Genomic DNA, 17,777 nt, shown 5'->3' on the forward strand with positions numbered 1-17,777 from the left:
CTATTTGTCTGTGACTGTTCGGTATCAACTCACGTACTCTCTGTAGATTGCCTACATTATACTGGCTGTGTGAGTGTGAGAATTGTTCGGAATTCGCCGTATGCTGTGACGTGTTATTAACTGAAATATTTTTTATCTCTGTTACCTCTTGCTGTAAACTTGACAATTTTCTACGTAATGTGTTATTAGACGAATCGATCTCATTGATTGTCTGCTGTAGATTTTGGAATTCAGGTGTTTGATTAAACGAAATCGGTGAGGTATCGTCCGATTTGCTGTCATTATTACTTTCAATAACGTCAATATGACTGGCCAATTCATCATATTTTTCAGTCAGTATTTTTACCTGATCATCGGTTTTAGTGTCGCAAGCAGTAATTTGTTTTTGTATTTTACGCGTGGTTTTGCTCAATTTTTTAACGTCTGCTTTAATGACATCGGAATCCTGTGTTAGTTCTAATTGTTCGAGTCTGTCTGTTACTGTCTGAAAGTCTGCTGTGTGTGTGTCTGTTTTCGATTTAAGATCGCAAATTTCATCACGTAATTCTGTGTTCAACTGTTTGATGGTATTAATTTCGTCTGACACTGTAGCAATATTGTTGTATACGTATGTTTTTGCCTTCGCAAACAATTTACGTTTATCATCCTGTTTCTGTGCAGTGATTGTTTCCATGACTTGTCGTTTTACGTTATTCTGTTCCTGTATAAATTTACGGATACATGTATCACTGTTTTGTAGGTGATGATTAAAACGCTCGTCAATTTGACTGTTCTGTTGTTCAAATTTCGCGACTATCTTTGCATCCATTGTGCTCGAAAGTTCTGCTGTCATTAATTTAAACTCGTCGCGTAATTGTGTTGCCTTCTCAGAGCATTGTTTACCGACTGCACTTATTTCGTCTCTAAGTGATTCTGTTGCAGCTGTTTGCATATCCCTTAATTCTTGAGCAACAGATCTAATTTCCTCACTACTTTTCCTAGCACAAGTCTCAATTTCCTCACGTAATTGTTCCTTAGTATCATGACACTGCGCGGCAACGGCTCTAATCTGTTCACTAAGCTGTCTGGAATTATTATCTCATTTTTCATTTAACTGTCTGGAATTGTTGTCTAATTTTTCATTTAACTGTCTGGAATTGTTGTCTAATTTTTCACTAAGGTTGTCTTCTTCATTCTGTTGTTTGGAATTGTTATCTAGTTTTTCAATACGTTCATTAATATGTAGCAACAATGCCATAATTTGATCCGAGCCAAAATTAGCAACTCTATTCTCTATGCTGTGTGTTGGTGTATTTGCATTTGTCACGTTTTCTGTAACCACTTGGTTATTCTGTGATTCTTGGAAATGTTTGCCAATCGGATGAGCACTATTAGTCAATACACTGGAATTAAACAAATCTGTCGTACTCTGATTACTCTGTTCATTTTCAATAGAAAAATTTGTTTGTAAATATTGCAAACCGGTTGTGTTTGGGCAGAGCTCATTGCAACAGAACGCCCCGCGTCATCAATTTTCGTCAAATTAACAGACGACACAATTGGATTCGTCTGCTCATCACTAAGATCAAAATCAACATTAGTGGTCGGTACACACTGATTGTCTGCAAATGGAGGATTGTCATCATTATACTCCATGTCGCAAGTACTATCGGTCAAGTTGTTTAACTCGGTTATTTCACTCACTATACCTCGCGATGTACTATTAACAGTTTTTCGCGGCATTTGAACACTAATCACAATTATTCACAAATGAAACAAAGACAATGCAAAATCTAACAAACACTATTACAACAAAGAGCAACAAATTGCCAATGATCTGTGGAAGAAAGTGACAAAGTTAGTAAAAGAGTTGCGCCAAATGCTAATTATATTAAAGTAAATAAGAGCAGATATCTGACTACTTATCAGAAGATTCACAAAGAATACGATCCTGGTCCGGATGTCGCCAATTGTAACCTCCCAACAAAAATGTTAATAAATATTAATTTGAAATGGAGCCTAGTGTAACCTCCCAACAAAAATAATGTTTAAGAATAATGCAAACTGGAGCCAAGCTTAAACTCCCCACAAAAATTAAGGAATGAAAATTGCTCATTAAACCCACAATAATGTTAATTAAATAATGAACCATCAACTGAATGTAACATCTCAACACAAATAATTAAACCTGATAAATCTTATAAGGGCAGCAGTGCTGACCTTCGGCCCTGTGAAATAATTAAACCAAAATTCTTACCTCAGTAAAACTGCATCTATATCTGCTCTTATATTTCGGCACAGCTCCGTGCAATGCTGGCCTATATTTAATTTTGATTCTTGGGGGAAATGCATAGGAAATATTCTTTAAATTGAAATGAATCTTTTTCTTTAAAAAGGTTACTTTATAGAAAAATTATTATTGGGGCATTTTTTTGAACAAATTAATTACAATTAACATACGTTATTAGCTGAGCGCAATGCTGCTTCATTACCTTCTACAATAATACACATCGTCCACCACAATCCTGACCAGATTCGGAAGAACAGCACGCCGTCGACGCATGCCGACGCCCGCTCAGTACAACCGTCCACTCGCTATTCCTACTGCCGACCGACTACTACTGTGCAACTGACTACTCCCTCTGCTGACTCGCTACACACAACTGAACACTCGCGCGGTCAAGCGCAGACTAGAAACGATAAATAACTCTCTGGTCAGAGATTCTGTCATGCCTCGCCATCGCTGGTAATGAATACATACGTATTTCAAAATAAGTTCGTGGCTTGTGGAAAATAATTTGATGCTAAATCACAGCAAGACTCAGTTTTTACAGTTTCTAACTCACAATTCAACAAGAACCGATATTTTGATCAGACAGAATAGGCATATTATAAGCGAGACGGAACTCTTCAAGTTCCTAGGCTTTCGGATAGATAATAAGCTGTTGTGGAAAGCCCATGTCCAGGATCTTGTTCAGAAGCTAAATGCTGCTTTATTTACCATTAGAACAGTATCTGAAATAAGTGACACTTCAACACGAAAAGTAGTCTACTTCGCATATTTTCATACGCTTATGTCGTATGGTATTATTTTTTGCGGTAATTCTTCTCATTCAAAAAGGGTATTTTGGGCTCAAAAACGGGCTGTTCGAGCTATATGTGGTGTAAGTTCGAGAACCTCTTGTCGACCCCTATTCAAAAATCTGGGAATTCTGACATTGCCCTCACAGTATATATTTTCTTTAATGTCGTTTGTTGTTAGCAATATTAGCCTGTTCCCAAGAGTTAGCAGCTTTCACTCAGTTAATACTAGGCAGAAATCAAATCTGCATGTAGAATGCCCTTCATGTAGAATGCCCTTCCTTGACTCTTGTGCAGAAAGGAGTGCAGTATTCTGCTGCATCCATTTTCAATAAGCTACCACAAGAACTCAAAAATCTTAGCAGTAGCCCAAACGCTTTTAAGTCTAAACTGAAGAGTTTCCTCATGGCTCACTCCTTCTATTCTGTCGAGGAGCTCCTGGAAGAGCTAAAAAATTAAGCAAATTCCAGTGTTACATTGTTGATTTTCTTCATTTAAACTTACGAATTGTCACCTGAATATGTTTTTTTATATTTCATTTTATCTGTTTCTAATATCGTGTTATAATTTCATGTATTGACTCGTTCCATGACCATGGAGACTTCTCCTTAATTTGGTCCCACGGAACAATCAATAAATAAATAAATAAAGTAACACACACTCTGCCATACCTTGCTATTCATAACGATATTCGTCTGACTAGAAATCCTTATCTTCTTCCCATTTCATTTCAGCGACCCCTACTAAATCTAGACTGAGCCTTTGGGTCTCCCTTTTCAGATTTTCTAGCTTCCCTGTCACATTCCATGCTCCGTGTCGTAGAATAGTACCCTTTTTTGGTTATTCCAGCTATTTCTCATGTCATTTTCCCTGTGGAAGTCCCCTCCCAGAGATCCGAATGGGAGACCGGAAATTTCGCCAATAGACAGATCATCATGGTAGTTTTTCAGTTACAGGCCATATTTCCTGTGGCTACACGTTTTGTGTATTTAATGCAGGGGTTCCCATTGCCTTATGTATCCTCACGCCGTTGATCATGGCTGATTCTCTCCACTTTCAGGGATAGGTTTGCACCCGAAGGGCGAGAGAGTATCCTTAACCTCTGTACGCTCCTCCGCCCTCATTGACAAGGCCGTTGGCAGAACATCATAGGTGGAAGTCTTCGGCTTCCCTTTCAGACGAATTTTATTTAGAACTTAAGCAGTTGGTAGGTTCGAACCCAGGACGTTTTGATTGCTAATAAAAGACTCTATCCCCTTTTTTTCTCTTCCGTTTTTAGAGTTCCGTACCTAAATCCTTATAGGATCACTTTGTTGCCCATTTGTTTGTCTGTCTGTCTCTCCAGCTGTTAAGACCCGTCCATCTCAGGGACTGGAGACGTAGAAAGCGAAAATTAGTCACATACTAGTCTATCGTCCGTTGGTGGCGTAAATAAGTTGATCTTCTAAGAAATACGACAAAAAGACACGGCCTGTTAATTGACAGTCGTGTGTGTGCAACTTGACTCTATTTCAAGATATTTCCAAATTATGGTTATCACATTCACAGTTTGTCATAGTTACTTTTGTGACAGTAACGTATCTTCTATGAGAAACATGCATTTTTGATCCAACAGAAGTATAATTTCTCCTCCAGTGATGATGGGTGAAATAACCAAAATTGGTCAAGAATAGATTTACGTATAGAACTGACTTCAAAAAAATCGTTTTCTTTCAATATCATACACCTTTAGCAAGTTACCCACATAAATTTTTAGCCTAAACACGCATTAAAACCTATAGGGTGCTTCCCGCTGACCTAGAAACATGAAATTTAGCAAGAAGTAGTTTCACAGAACAAGTAAAGAAAAAATCCGGAAAATTCTTAATTTGTGATTATATCACACGAAAAACATTGTCCTCTTTTATCCGACTTCCAATTTAAAACTAAAATATCCTCGGAAGTCTTGCAATTTGCCGATACTGATAGCTTGCCAGTATCAACGTCGATAACAGCCAAAAACCATCGAGATACTCGATTAGCGGAATGGATGAGCTGTCTGTGTACATAACTAAGATTGCACAAACCCTCAAAGCGTGAGTCATACTCGTACCTAGCCATTTTTTGTCACCTACCCTCCCCTATATCTGATTCATTCGCTTACCTTTAACTGCGTTCCCGGCCTGGCATCGTGCCTTTTTTCTTGTTTGTTGAAACGTCACATCCTTCCAGGAAAACTGAATAAATTAACTAACGTAACCATTTCATTTTATGTGGCAACATCTTTTTTTACTTAAATTTCATCTTAATTGTGAATTAAATCAGAAGGAAAATTTTTCATTTTGTGAAACTGAAAAATAAAAGTAATAATATAGTAAAGTCTGTTCGATGGGTATATAGTTCTTCATCCTTAAATCGTAAAGTGGTTTCTCTTTCTTTTGCAATCCTTTATGCCTCTTTATTTTAAAAATTACATACATGCTTTCTTGCAAGGAATTCTGGTCTAAATTCAATCGCTCGTCATCTATAGAAACCGAGGTTCTTGTTTCTTTTTGAAGAAAATTAGATGAATAAATAAATTTCTTCTCCTCCATTGTAGCATTTTCTTTTTTACTTTGCTACCTGTATCCTAATACGAGAGTGTAAGGTGCATGTAAAAAGTATTAATCTTACATAGTGAAAGCAGAAAATTCAGCATACTACACACAGGTCGTACTATCTCACATGCAGGTATACCACGTTCTTGTGTACTTGGCAAAGTTGTTTTGATAATTTCTTTTCAACAGTACATGGTGTAACGTTATCAGTTTAGTTGTCAGTTTAAAATAAATTACTTTAAACCTGGTACTTCTGATACCACGTAGTGTACGAACTGACCGTACAGCTAGATTACCAAATAATTTTTCCGTTCGGGGTATCGCTTTTGGTATAGCGTCACAACTTCTTATATCTTAAAATACTGCTGTGCCGTTCCGAGTAGTGATGCAAACTTTTGTTAAGCCCATTCTCAGATTCCGCACGCTTGGTGGATACGTGAAGCACCATGCGAGAGTATCCTCTGAAGTACAAGTATACTTATCAAAATTCGGTAAATCCGCTAGCAGAGTATAATGCGCAGTGGAATCGTTTCATTGACGACTTTTTACTATTCCGCGCTAATACCTGACGTAAGCGGTTTGTTGTGAACGTTCTTTCATACTTCAGACCATTGATCCAGGAGTATATACACTGCTCAACAAAAGTTTGGAACACTATCGTTAAATCCTTCTACGATACTAGAGGTCTCACCGACCTAGGCACCTCATCCATTATACATTTAGAGCGCTTATGCTGGACTGTGTTTACTACCTGCATGCTTTGTGGCCGTTTCCCAGGCCTGTAAACGTACCGCTGTCGCAGCGGTCCTCCGCGATCAGTCCAGTATCACCAACAGCTTCATTCAGTTTGTGTTCAGACTGCGGTAACTTTCCACGTAGAGGCATACAACACTTCCATAGTCAGGATAGTGACTTTACTTCCAGCAGGTCATGCCCAGCGAGATGATGCCGATCGGTTACATGCCACTCGATATGGTGTGTCTAAAGTGTGGAGAAAGAACAGAGAGACGGGAAATGTGGTGGACCTCACAGTTATCATATGACAATACCAACTATCGGCTCGCAGGCGTCCGACATCAACTGCAACAAGTATTGGGAATTATTCTTCCCAGGCAACAGGGATTCGTATCTCGGTTCAGATGGTGTGTAGAAGATCGCATCAAAGTGGTCTTTATTCCAGAAGACCAGTGAGAAGTTTTTCACTGAACCAACGTAACCGATGCAATCGAAGGACATGGGCTCTTTCACATCAGCGCTGGACCATTGCAGAATAGCGTGTCATGTTTGCTTATGAGACCAGGATCGGTTCGCGACCGGACACTAGACGTGTTAGGGCTCCGCGAAGCGTTAGACAACACCAGTAACGCCTCATTCCTTACCTTATTAGTCCACCTAATTTTCAATATTCGTCTGTAGCACCACATCTCAAATGCTACCATTCTCTTCTGTTCCGGTTTTCCCACACTCCCATGTTTCACTACCATACAATGCGCTGCTCCAAACGTACATTCTCAGAAATTTCTTCCTCAATTTAAGGTCAACTTTTGACACTAGTAGATTTCTCTTGGCCAGGAACGCCCTTTTTGCCAGTGCTAGTCTGCTTTTGACGTCGTCCTTGCTCCGTCCGTCATTGGTTATTTTACTGCCTAAGTAGCAGAATTCCTCAACTTCATCTATTTCGTGGCCATCATTCATAAGTTTCTCTTTTCTAGGCGCTATAGTCTGGAACCGTGCAGCTGCTATGGTCGCAGGTTCGAATCCTGCCTCGGGCATGGATGTGTGTGATGTCCTTAGGTTAGTTAGGTTAAGTAGTTCAAAGTTCTAGGGGACTGATGACCTCAGAAGTTAAGTCCCATAGTGCTCAAAGCCATTTGAACCATTCTCTTTTCTGCTACTCCTATTACTTTAGACTTTCTTCGATTCACTCTCAATCCATATTCTGTACTCATTAGACTGTTCATTCCACTCAGATCATCATGTAATTCTTCTTCAGTTTCACTCAGGGTAGCAATATCATCAGCGAATCTTATAATTGGTATCCTTTCACCTTGAATTTTAATTCCATTCCTGAACCTTTCTTCTATTTCCATCATTAGTTCTTCGATGTACAGATTGAACAGTAGAGGCGAGAGACTACATCTCTGTCGTACAAACCTTTTAATCCCAGCACTTCGTTCCTGGTCGTCCACTCTTATTATTCTCTCCTTGCTCTTGTGCATATTGTGTATTATCTGCTTCTTCCTATAGCTTACGCCTATTTTTCTCAGAATTTCGAACATCTTGCACTGTTTTATGCTGTCGAACGCTTTTTTCCATGTCAGTCATCTAATACATCCTCAATTTTCTTACCCATTCTTCTGTATATTATTCTTGTAAGCAACTTGGATAAATGAGCTGTTAAGTTGATTGTTCGATGATTCTTGCACTTGTCGGCTCTTGCAGTATTCGGAATTGTGTCGACGATGTTTTTCAGAGAGTCAGATGGTATGTACATTCTACACACCAACGTCAATAGTCGTTTTGTCGTCAATTCCCCCAATGATTTTAGAAATTTTGCTAGAATGTTATTATCCCTTCTGCTTTACTAGTTCTTAGGTCCTCCAAAGCTCTCTTAACTTCTAATACTTGAGCCCCTATCTCTCTAAATCGACTCATGTTTCTTATATCGCATCAGAAAAATGTCCCACCCTCCCCCCATAAAGGCCTTCAATGTACTCTTTCCATCTATCCACCCTGCATTTAACAGTGGAATTCCCGTTCCACTCTTAAAGTTACAACCCTTACTTTTAATGTCACCGAAGGTTGTTTTGACTTTCCTAAATGCTGAGTCAGCTCTTCCGACCATCATTTCCTCACTTCATGCAGCCATGTCGTCTTAGCTTCCCTGTACTTCCTATTTATTTCATCCGTTAGCGACTTGTATTTCTGTATTCCTGAATTTCCGTGAACATTTTTTTACTTCCTTCTTTCATCGATCAACTGAAGTATTTCTTCTGTTACCCATGGTTTCTTCACAGCTCCTTCTTCGTGCCTGTGTTTTTCTTTACATCTTCCGTGATTGCCCTTTGTAGTGATGTCCGTTCCTCTTCAACTGTATTGCCTACTGAGCTGTTCCCTATTGTTGTATGTACAGCCTTAGAGAACTTGAAGTGAATCTCGTCATTGCTTAGTACTTCTGAAGCCCACTCCGTTGCATACTGATTCTTCCTGACTAATCTCTTAAACTTCATCTTACTCATCACTACTATATTGTGATTTTATAATTCTGACTGGTCATTAATGATCTTTGTGGCTGTGAATTACGTTTTCTCAGATCCGGTGTCTATAATTGTTGCTCCTGATCTTGTATTTGGTTTGGGTTTTGGATTGAGATGAGGCTTCGCCTCTATTCCTATAGCTCTCTTGGTATTACCAGATCCTACAATCCCCGGCTTCTGTACATTTTTCCTCCCTTACGACTGTCTGCAGACAAATGATGAACGGCGTCGGAGAACGCTTCTGATTCACGTTGTTATACGCTCAATCTTTCTCCTGGATCACTAATGAAAGTTGTTGTGGACTCTTTATTTATATCGTTTCGCCCCTCTTCGTTATTCTTTGTAGAAATTTCTCTTAGACTTTTCACTAGATAATTGAGTCTTTTCAGTATCAAGACTCAGTATGGACAATTTGTTATTGTTCTGTCGGTTCTGATGGTGATACCGCAGGTGCTTTCGTTGGATTTATCATCGATTTAGTTTCAAAACTTACATTTAGTTGAGTCCAAGACGGAATTTTTGTCTGGGACAGTATTATTTAATGTGGGTTGTTTCATTACATAGAAGTTTCCCATGTATGTAATGTATGCTTGATAATCCCCAATACTTACTACAGAGGGGATCGGTTTTTTCATTTCCATTTTTATCGATATTATTCCATTTGGGACGGGGAACTGATAATCTGCCTAGCTCTCCGTCGAAATTACGTAAACTTTTCCATATGGATGTATTTTTGAGTTTCATAACCTTGTTCGGAACATCCATGTGGATGTTAAAGACTCGCAGATTTGTCAGTTTGCCTTCGACTGGACTAACGCTAAACTTAGCGATAGAGCCTGTTGCTAATGTTAACTCAGTGACCAGTACAGTCACGGGTCGCTGTACGCTGAGCATATTTTGAAACAGCAGAGCGCCTCGTTCACCCACATCCACAAGATCACTGCAGTTCACAATTAATTGCCAGGCAGAGGGATCATCGAACCATCTTCAAGCTATTTCTCTACGTTCCACTCTCGGACAGCGCGCACTCTTTCTGTGCGAGCTCTGACTTCTCTTATTTTATTATGATGATCGTTCCTCCCTATATACATGGGCGCCAATAAAATATTTTCACACTTTGACGAGAAAGTTAGTGACTGAAATTTCGTGAGAAGATTCTGCCGCAACGAAATACGCCTTTGTTTTAATGATTGTCACCCCATTTCACGTATCATATCCGTGGCGCTCTTCCCCTATTTCGCGATAGTAGAAAACGAGCTCTTTTCTTTGAAGTTTTTCGGTTCCTCCGTCGGTGCTGGCGGGGATCTCTCACCGCACACCAATCCAGAAGAGGACGTACAGACGTAGTGTAGGGAGTCTCTTTTGTAGACCTGTTGTATTTTCTCAGAGTTCTGCCAATAAATAAGTCTTTGGTTTGCTTTACCCACAATATTATCTATGCCACTGTTCCAACTTAAATTGTTCGTGATTGTAATCCCTAAGTATTTAGCTGAATTTACAGCCTGTAGATTTGTCGTTTGTCGTGAAATAAAAATTTAGCAGATTCCTTTCTGAACTCAGGTGGATGACGTCACACTTTTCATTATTTAGTCTATTGACACTCTTCGCACCATACAGATATCTTATCTAAATCGTTTTGCAACTTGTTTTGATCATCTGATGACTGAATAAGACGTTAAATGATAGCGGCTTCTGCAAACAATCTAAGAGTGCTACTCAGATTCTCTCCTAAATCGTTTATGTGCGTCAATAACAGCAGAGGGCCTATAACACTATCTTGGGGAAGACCAGATATTACTTCATTTTTACTCGATGACTGTCCGTCAATTACTACGAACTGTGATCTTTGACAGGAAATCACGAATCCAGTGGCACAACTGAGAAGATAATCCGTAGGCAACCTACTTGATTAGAAGTCGCTTGTGAGGTACGGTGTAGATTGCATTCTGGAAATAGGAAATCAATTTGACATTCCCTTCGTGAGAAAAAAGAGCTAGTTGTTTCACAAGAACGATATTTTCTGAATCCATGTTCGCTGTTTGTCAATAAATCGTTTTCTTCGAGATAGGGCATAATGTTTCAAAATCCTACCGCAAACCAACGTTAACGATAGGGGCCTGTAACTCAGCAGATTAATCCAATTTCCTTTCTCGGGAACTGGTGAGACTTGTGCAACTTTCCAATCTTTAGGTCCGGATCTTTCAATGAGTGATCGGTTAAAAATGATTGCTAAATATGGAGCTATTGTATCAGCATACACTGAAAGGAACCTAACTGGTATACAATCAGAACCGAAGGCCTTGTTTTCGTTAAGTTATTTAAGCTGCTTAGCAAAGCAGGTATCTACTGCTAAGCTACGCATGTTGGTAGTAGATCTTGGTTCGAATTCTGGAATATTTACTTTGTCTTTGATGAAGGAATTTCGAATAGCCGTGTTTAGTAACACTGCTTTAGTGGCGCTACCATCAGCAGCATCATCATTGTTCTCGCTCAGTAAGCGTACTGATTGGTGTACTTTACATACGACCAGAAGGTCTTTGGATTTCCTGTCAGATTTCGAGACAGTTTCGTTGTGAAAAGTATGAAAAGCACCACGCGATGAAGATCGCGCTACGCCTACAGCTTCTGTAAAACTTTGTCAGTCTTGAGGATTTCACGTTGTTTTAAATTTGGGATGCTTTTCTCGTTGCTTCTGCAACAGTGTTCTGACCTGTTTTGTGTACCATGAGGGATCAGTACCATCTCTTACTAATTTATTTGGCATATGTGTCTCAACAGCTGTCTATACCATTTCTTTGAATTTAAACCACATCTGGTCTACACTTACATATTCAGATTGGAAGGAGTGGAGATTGTCTCTAAGTAAGACCTCAAGTTAGTTTTATCTACTTTTTTTAAAGCAATGTATTTTGAGTTTATTTTTGATGGGTTTGGATGTTACGGTATTGAGACTCGCTATAACGACCTTGTGGTCACTAACCCCTGTTTTCGTCGTGATGCTTTCTGTACCTATAATGATTCGAGCTTCAGTGCTTTCTATTAGCGTTTGGAGTTCTAGTTCTTTTCCAACTCAGCTACGACAATTTACCACCACATTACCGATTTTTCTACGACTACTTTCCTGCGTTTGTCCTGAATCCATTTAGACTGACACTCTTTCTGTAGTTTCCCAAGACCTTCAATTTAAAAAAACCGTCCAATCTGTTTCACACAGAGCCCGCTAACCCTGTACCGCTTCCTGTGTGTAGAGGACCCCTGATCTATTAAGTGGAGCCCGGAAACCCACCATGCTATGGCGCAAGTCTAGTATGAAGATGGTAAGTTGCACACTGTCTCCTTCTGTTGTTAGTTTCATGTATTTACTTACCTCTGGATTTCGAGAGTTGTTGGCCACTTGTTGTCTTTGGCGAATTCCAGTTTCACTGTATACTTGTTTACACTTTTATTTTTTTCACACTCTTAGTGAACTGTATAGACCATCACTTCCGTGTAACGCAGCTGTGTGATAGACGCTACGCGAGACTGCACTAACAGCGCATGACGTAGACACCGGCTGCAGCCAACACCGACTCAAAGGAAGGCCTCGGCGCTTGTTCGTGACGTCACGTCAGCTAGGCACGGCCATCGCCAGGTCTGTTGCAGGCATACTCATAATGGTGGTGTCTCCCTCTCTGACATAGGAAAATGTGAAACTATTGACGGTAGTTGACCAACACACATTGTTCTGAGACATTTCTGTTTTAAGGATTGAGATACAAAAACAGCTTCATGGGCCAGCAGCAACAGAATTCGTGCTTCTTTACCTTATTTGAAAATCTGAGGAAGTTACGTTTGTACTGGGTTGCTTTTACGAGGAACTGTGAACATATTGGTGCTCTTCTTTAGTTATCCTGGTTGACTATGGGGTGAGGAGCACTGAATGTTAATGAAATATCTTGCGATTGTACACGTTGGGGGAGGGCAAAAGAGAGATACTTGTTTTATCAAATAAATTTTTTTATCTTATATTCTCCTTTCAGTTGCAAGAGGGGTATATTTATCTTTTCTAATGTGCATGTTTAAAAAAGTTTAAGCTCAGCAGTATTTTCGATGTATGAAGCTATTTTGTTTCCTGTTTAGAATTCCTTTCGTTGAAAACGACTGTAATCTAATGACTTGCAACAGTTGGACATTTACACATGTAAATTAGTTCACAGTTCCAGTGACGATATCAAACGAAAATAAATAAATAAATAAAAGAAACGAGTTCATTGTAAGGGGGTTGGGGTAAGTTTCGATAACAAAATGGATCAAGTAAATATAAGTACTTGAATGTAAAATTTCCGAAGCTTGCAATGGGGCAAAGCATCTTCTCATATTGATCTACGTTTGTTTCGACAGGATTCAGTAATACAGAACTATGATCTTCATTTGTAGCTTTACGATAGTAAGAAAATCTTTCATCTAAATAAAACTGGTGAATCCAAAACAATACCAAACATTTTGTCCAAAAATAAGAGATTTGTAGTGATACGCACGCCCAGGCGTTTCTTCCTGCAACAGACCTGGCGTTCGCCGTGCCTAGCTGACGTGACGTCACGAACAAGCGCCGATGCCTTCCTTTGAATCGGTGTTGCTGCAGCGCACAAAAGTAAACACTGCGTGACCGTCCGCTACGATCGCCAGAGGGAAACTGCGACCAAGCGTCTGGCCTACGGGGGAAATATTATCGGTACCATTTCACTGATTCTATATCCAGGCTCAGTACGTCAGGTAGACGCGGTAGAAACTACTTCTACTCGCGTTGAACGTTGGTCTCTTCAAATTTTGAGAAGAAGGCTGAGCACGAAGCACAATGCCTTTCACATAGCGTTCTTAAATTTCTTCTGTCACACAATCCAACTTGCTCAGTGTTTCAGATCGACGGACGCTGCTCAGTAACTAGCCGAGAGTAGGTGTTGTAAGCTTTCTCCTTCATGGGTGGATTGCACATCGTTGGGGTTCGTACATTAGTCTAATCCTACTATCTGTCTTGTCTCTGGCTAGATTTATATAGTCGTTCACACAGTGACCGATCACTTATCGTGTACGTTGTTTTTGGTCTCTTCATGCGCATTACATTCAAGTATGTTTGCTGATAGCAGCAAGTATTTGTGCTAAAGGCCGATCATATATAAATCTCACTGCATTTTGAAATAGTCGGGACTGCTACGGTCGCAGGTTCGAATCCTGCCTCGGGCATGGGTGTGTGTGATGTCCTTAGGTTAGTTAGGTTTAAGTAGTTCTAAGTTCTAGGGGACTTATGACCTAAGATATTGAGTCCCATAGTGCTCAGAGCCATTTGAACCATTTTTTTTTGAAATAGTTCTCTAATAATGGGCGTCCTTACTTATACATTTACCTGTTTCGTTGAAAAATTGCCTCTCCCGTCACTCGTCTGTGCCAGTATAATAGTCGTTCCCTGCGATGCTTAACTTGTTGCTTAATTTAATGTACTCTGCCTCCCTCCTCTTAAATAAATCCTAACAAGCTATGTTCCTGACTTCCTGGAAGATAAGTTCATTTATTTCTATGTTTCTGTTTCTAGTTTGCATGTGACAGATCCATGTATTTTATATTGCATGCTTTATGCAACGTGATCCTACACAGCTCAAAGTCGTCGGGAGAGGAACAAACTGTCACAGAGGATAATGCAACCTTGTATTTCACTCTACTATTTCATGTTAGATGCAGAATAGATATAAATAGAAGTAGAAATAAAAATGAGAGCGATAAAAGCGCAAGGAAAACATACCAAAAATGTTCAAATGTGTGTGAATTCATAAGGGACCAAACTCCTTAGATCATTGGTCCCTAGACTTACACACTACTTAAACTAACTTATGCTAAAGACAACACACATACCCATACCCGGGGGAGGACTCGAACCTCCGGCGGGAGGGGCCGCGCAGTCCGTGACATGAAAAAACATACCAGCATTACTGTTAATCGATAGTTTGTACCTGACTGATGTTGTGAAGATTTTTCTTACCATAGAACACTGGTCAAGAATAAGCAAAACAAAGATATAAACGATCAAGAGTTAACACAAGAACCCCATCAAAATTGGGAATACAGATAGGGGAAAAAAATTAAGACACATGGTTCTCGACGCTTTACAAATCGACTTAGGCAGGTGTATAACGCTTTCCTCAGCAAAAGATACCAAATGAATTCTAGATTTGGTCTAGGCTTGAGGACTAAGATTCTGAAATTAGAAGTCCAGTTCACAACGCTGAATGGAAGTAACACGTGAATAATAAGAGGAAATGGAGAGAGAGAGAGACACTGGAAGCTTCTCAGATATGATTAGAGATAAATCTTAAATACAGCCACCGACTGGCGAGCGGACGTTGTCCTTATGTAATCATTTTATTTGTGTGTACGCTGTACATAAAACTGCATGAGACCGTTGGCACTGACGTTTATTATTGCTTGGATTTCAATTTCTTCTGTGCCAATTCTGCGTTAAGTGGTATTTATACATGGGCTCTAAAATGCGTACCTTAAAAAAAGTGTGAGCACTTGTTCAATGGAGATATTTCATATAGCAAAGGTGAACAAGTGCTCATAGCTCCTCAGATATGCATTTTAGAGCCCATGTTTGTTAGACATTTTTTCGTTGTTTTGATCCATACAAATTCTTATTCTACAATCTTAACAACGGTAGTACAAGTACATAGTGGCGGTGTGGTTCTAGGTCTTCAGTCTGGAACCGAGCGACCGCTGCGGTCGTAGGTTCGAATCCTGCCTCGGGCATGGATGTGTGTGATGTCCTTAGGTTAGTTAGGTTTAAGTAGTTCTAAATTCTAGGGGACTGATAACCTCAGATGGATGTTGCTTATAACTTTCGACTGGCTCGTTTCTGGTACAGCGACCCTTACCTCAAATTGATACATTTATCCTTCTCCATCATCCTAGAATGTTTGTAATATCATCACAGAATCACTTTGTATATATATACATTTCAAGACACCAACACCCATTACTCTGACGCTCTGTAGCGTCGTTGGATCGCGTTTGCGGATATGGATTCCTATTTCAAATTTTATTCACTACGTCCCCTATATAACTTCTAGAAGTTTGTGACACGAGTTGTGAAACATCCTGTATAGCGAAACAAATTGAAAAGCCTGCACGTCCAAAAATATCTCAGTGGAGTTGTAAGACAAGTTAAATGAGATCACGGTGCGAAAATAATACTCGTAGATTACAACAGAATTTAAATCATTACACTATTTTTACACCAGATGATCAAAGCAGAGAGGAAATTAAAGAGAAAGCTTTATTGTAAACAAGAAAATTAAAAACAGTATTAAAGATGACAGGACCTCATAACAGCAGGTCTTGTTTAAAAATCAACAAAAGATATTTCATGGAAATCATTCTCATCTAGACCAAACTGAGAGGGTAAAAGACCTCTACGAGGAGCTAATGAAAGTACCGAAAGACAGGAAATCTCACTACTATCAGAGGACACGGTCCAGTGGAGAATTTTAGTGCCTAATCAGGAGCAAAACTAAATGTCGCTGCCGTGGAAAACAGCTGATATGATACCAGAAATGACAGTGCTCATACATTAGCAGAACTGACAGAGAAAATCATGTTGCATCTTAACACTTCCTTCCACAAGGAAACTAGTATGAAATGAACTCGGCAAGGTCCACATGTAAATACGAGAAGCGTTCGATAAGTAATGCAACACATTTTTTCCCGGCCAGTTTCGGTTGAAAAAAATGTGGAATTCGTTGTTGGACATCATGGGAAATTCCCGCTTCAGCCCCCCATAGTTTCATGAAGTTCCGATACGAGGTGGCACTTGTATGTAGCCTTCAAATGGTGTCTCTAATGGAGGTGCGTTCCAGACTGTGCCTTTCTTTTAGCAAAACCAGAGCATCACAGATATTCATAGCCACTTGCAGAATGTCTACGGAGACCTGGCAGTGAACAAAAGCACTGTGAGTCGTTGGACGAGGCGACTGCCATCATCGCAACAAGGTCACGCAAAACTGTCCGGTTTCCCGCGTGCCGGCCGGCCGCACACAGCTGTTGCCTCCTGCAATGTTGGAACGCGCGGCCACACTCATTCGAGGTGATCGACGATTCAGAATCAAATGACAATCTGCACAACTGACACCGCAAGGCTTCACACAAATCTGCACACCCGAGAGCTCACAAAACTGCATTGGACTGTTCCTTCTCATCCATCCTACAGCCCGAATCTCGCACCTTCCGGCTTCCATCTGTTTAGCCCAATGGAGGACGCACTCCACGGGAAGCAGTACGTGGACGATTGGAAGGTTATTGATGCAGCAAGACCTTGGCTCTGACGTCGAACAGTAGAGCGGTGCCACGCAGGTATACAGGCCCTCCCAGTACGGTGGCGTAAGGCCGTCGCATTGTGAGGAGACTGTGTTAAAAACAAGCCTTTGTAGCCGAAAGTGAGGAATAATATGGTGCACTGGAATCCTGAATAAAACCAACCTGCTTTCAGAAAAACTGTGTTGCATTAAAGAAATTTTCTTTCAAAAATTCAGTCTTGATCACACCACGTATGCTTCAAGAACATAGGTGACCGGTTTCGGTCATATCACATGACCATCATCAGACCTGTAATTTCATTTAGAAAGTAAAAGAAACCTTACTAGACTGATAATAAAATATGGCAAAATCCTTATAAGGATCAAATACAATAAGACTTGTTATACCCATGGCAACCTTCGAAGATGGGGGTGGAGCACTCTTCTCAGCTGCTGTGATGTCTACTGGTGCCAGCAAATGACGGGCATACGCTTAAATACGAAGATGCTCGGCATTACATACATGTTCATAGAATTTATTCAAAGAGATCATAAAAATGTTTTTC

This window comes from Schistocerca americana, chromosome 3, assembly GCF_021461395.2.
Source record: "Schistocerca americana isolate TAMUIC-IGC-003095 chromosome 3, iqSchAmer2.1, whole genome shotgun sequence".
Lineage (NCBI taxonomy): Eukaryota > Metazoa > Arthropoda > Insecta > Orthoptera > Acrididae > Schistocerca > Schistocerca americana.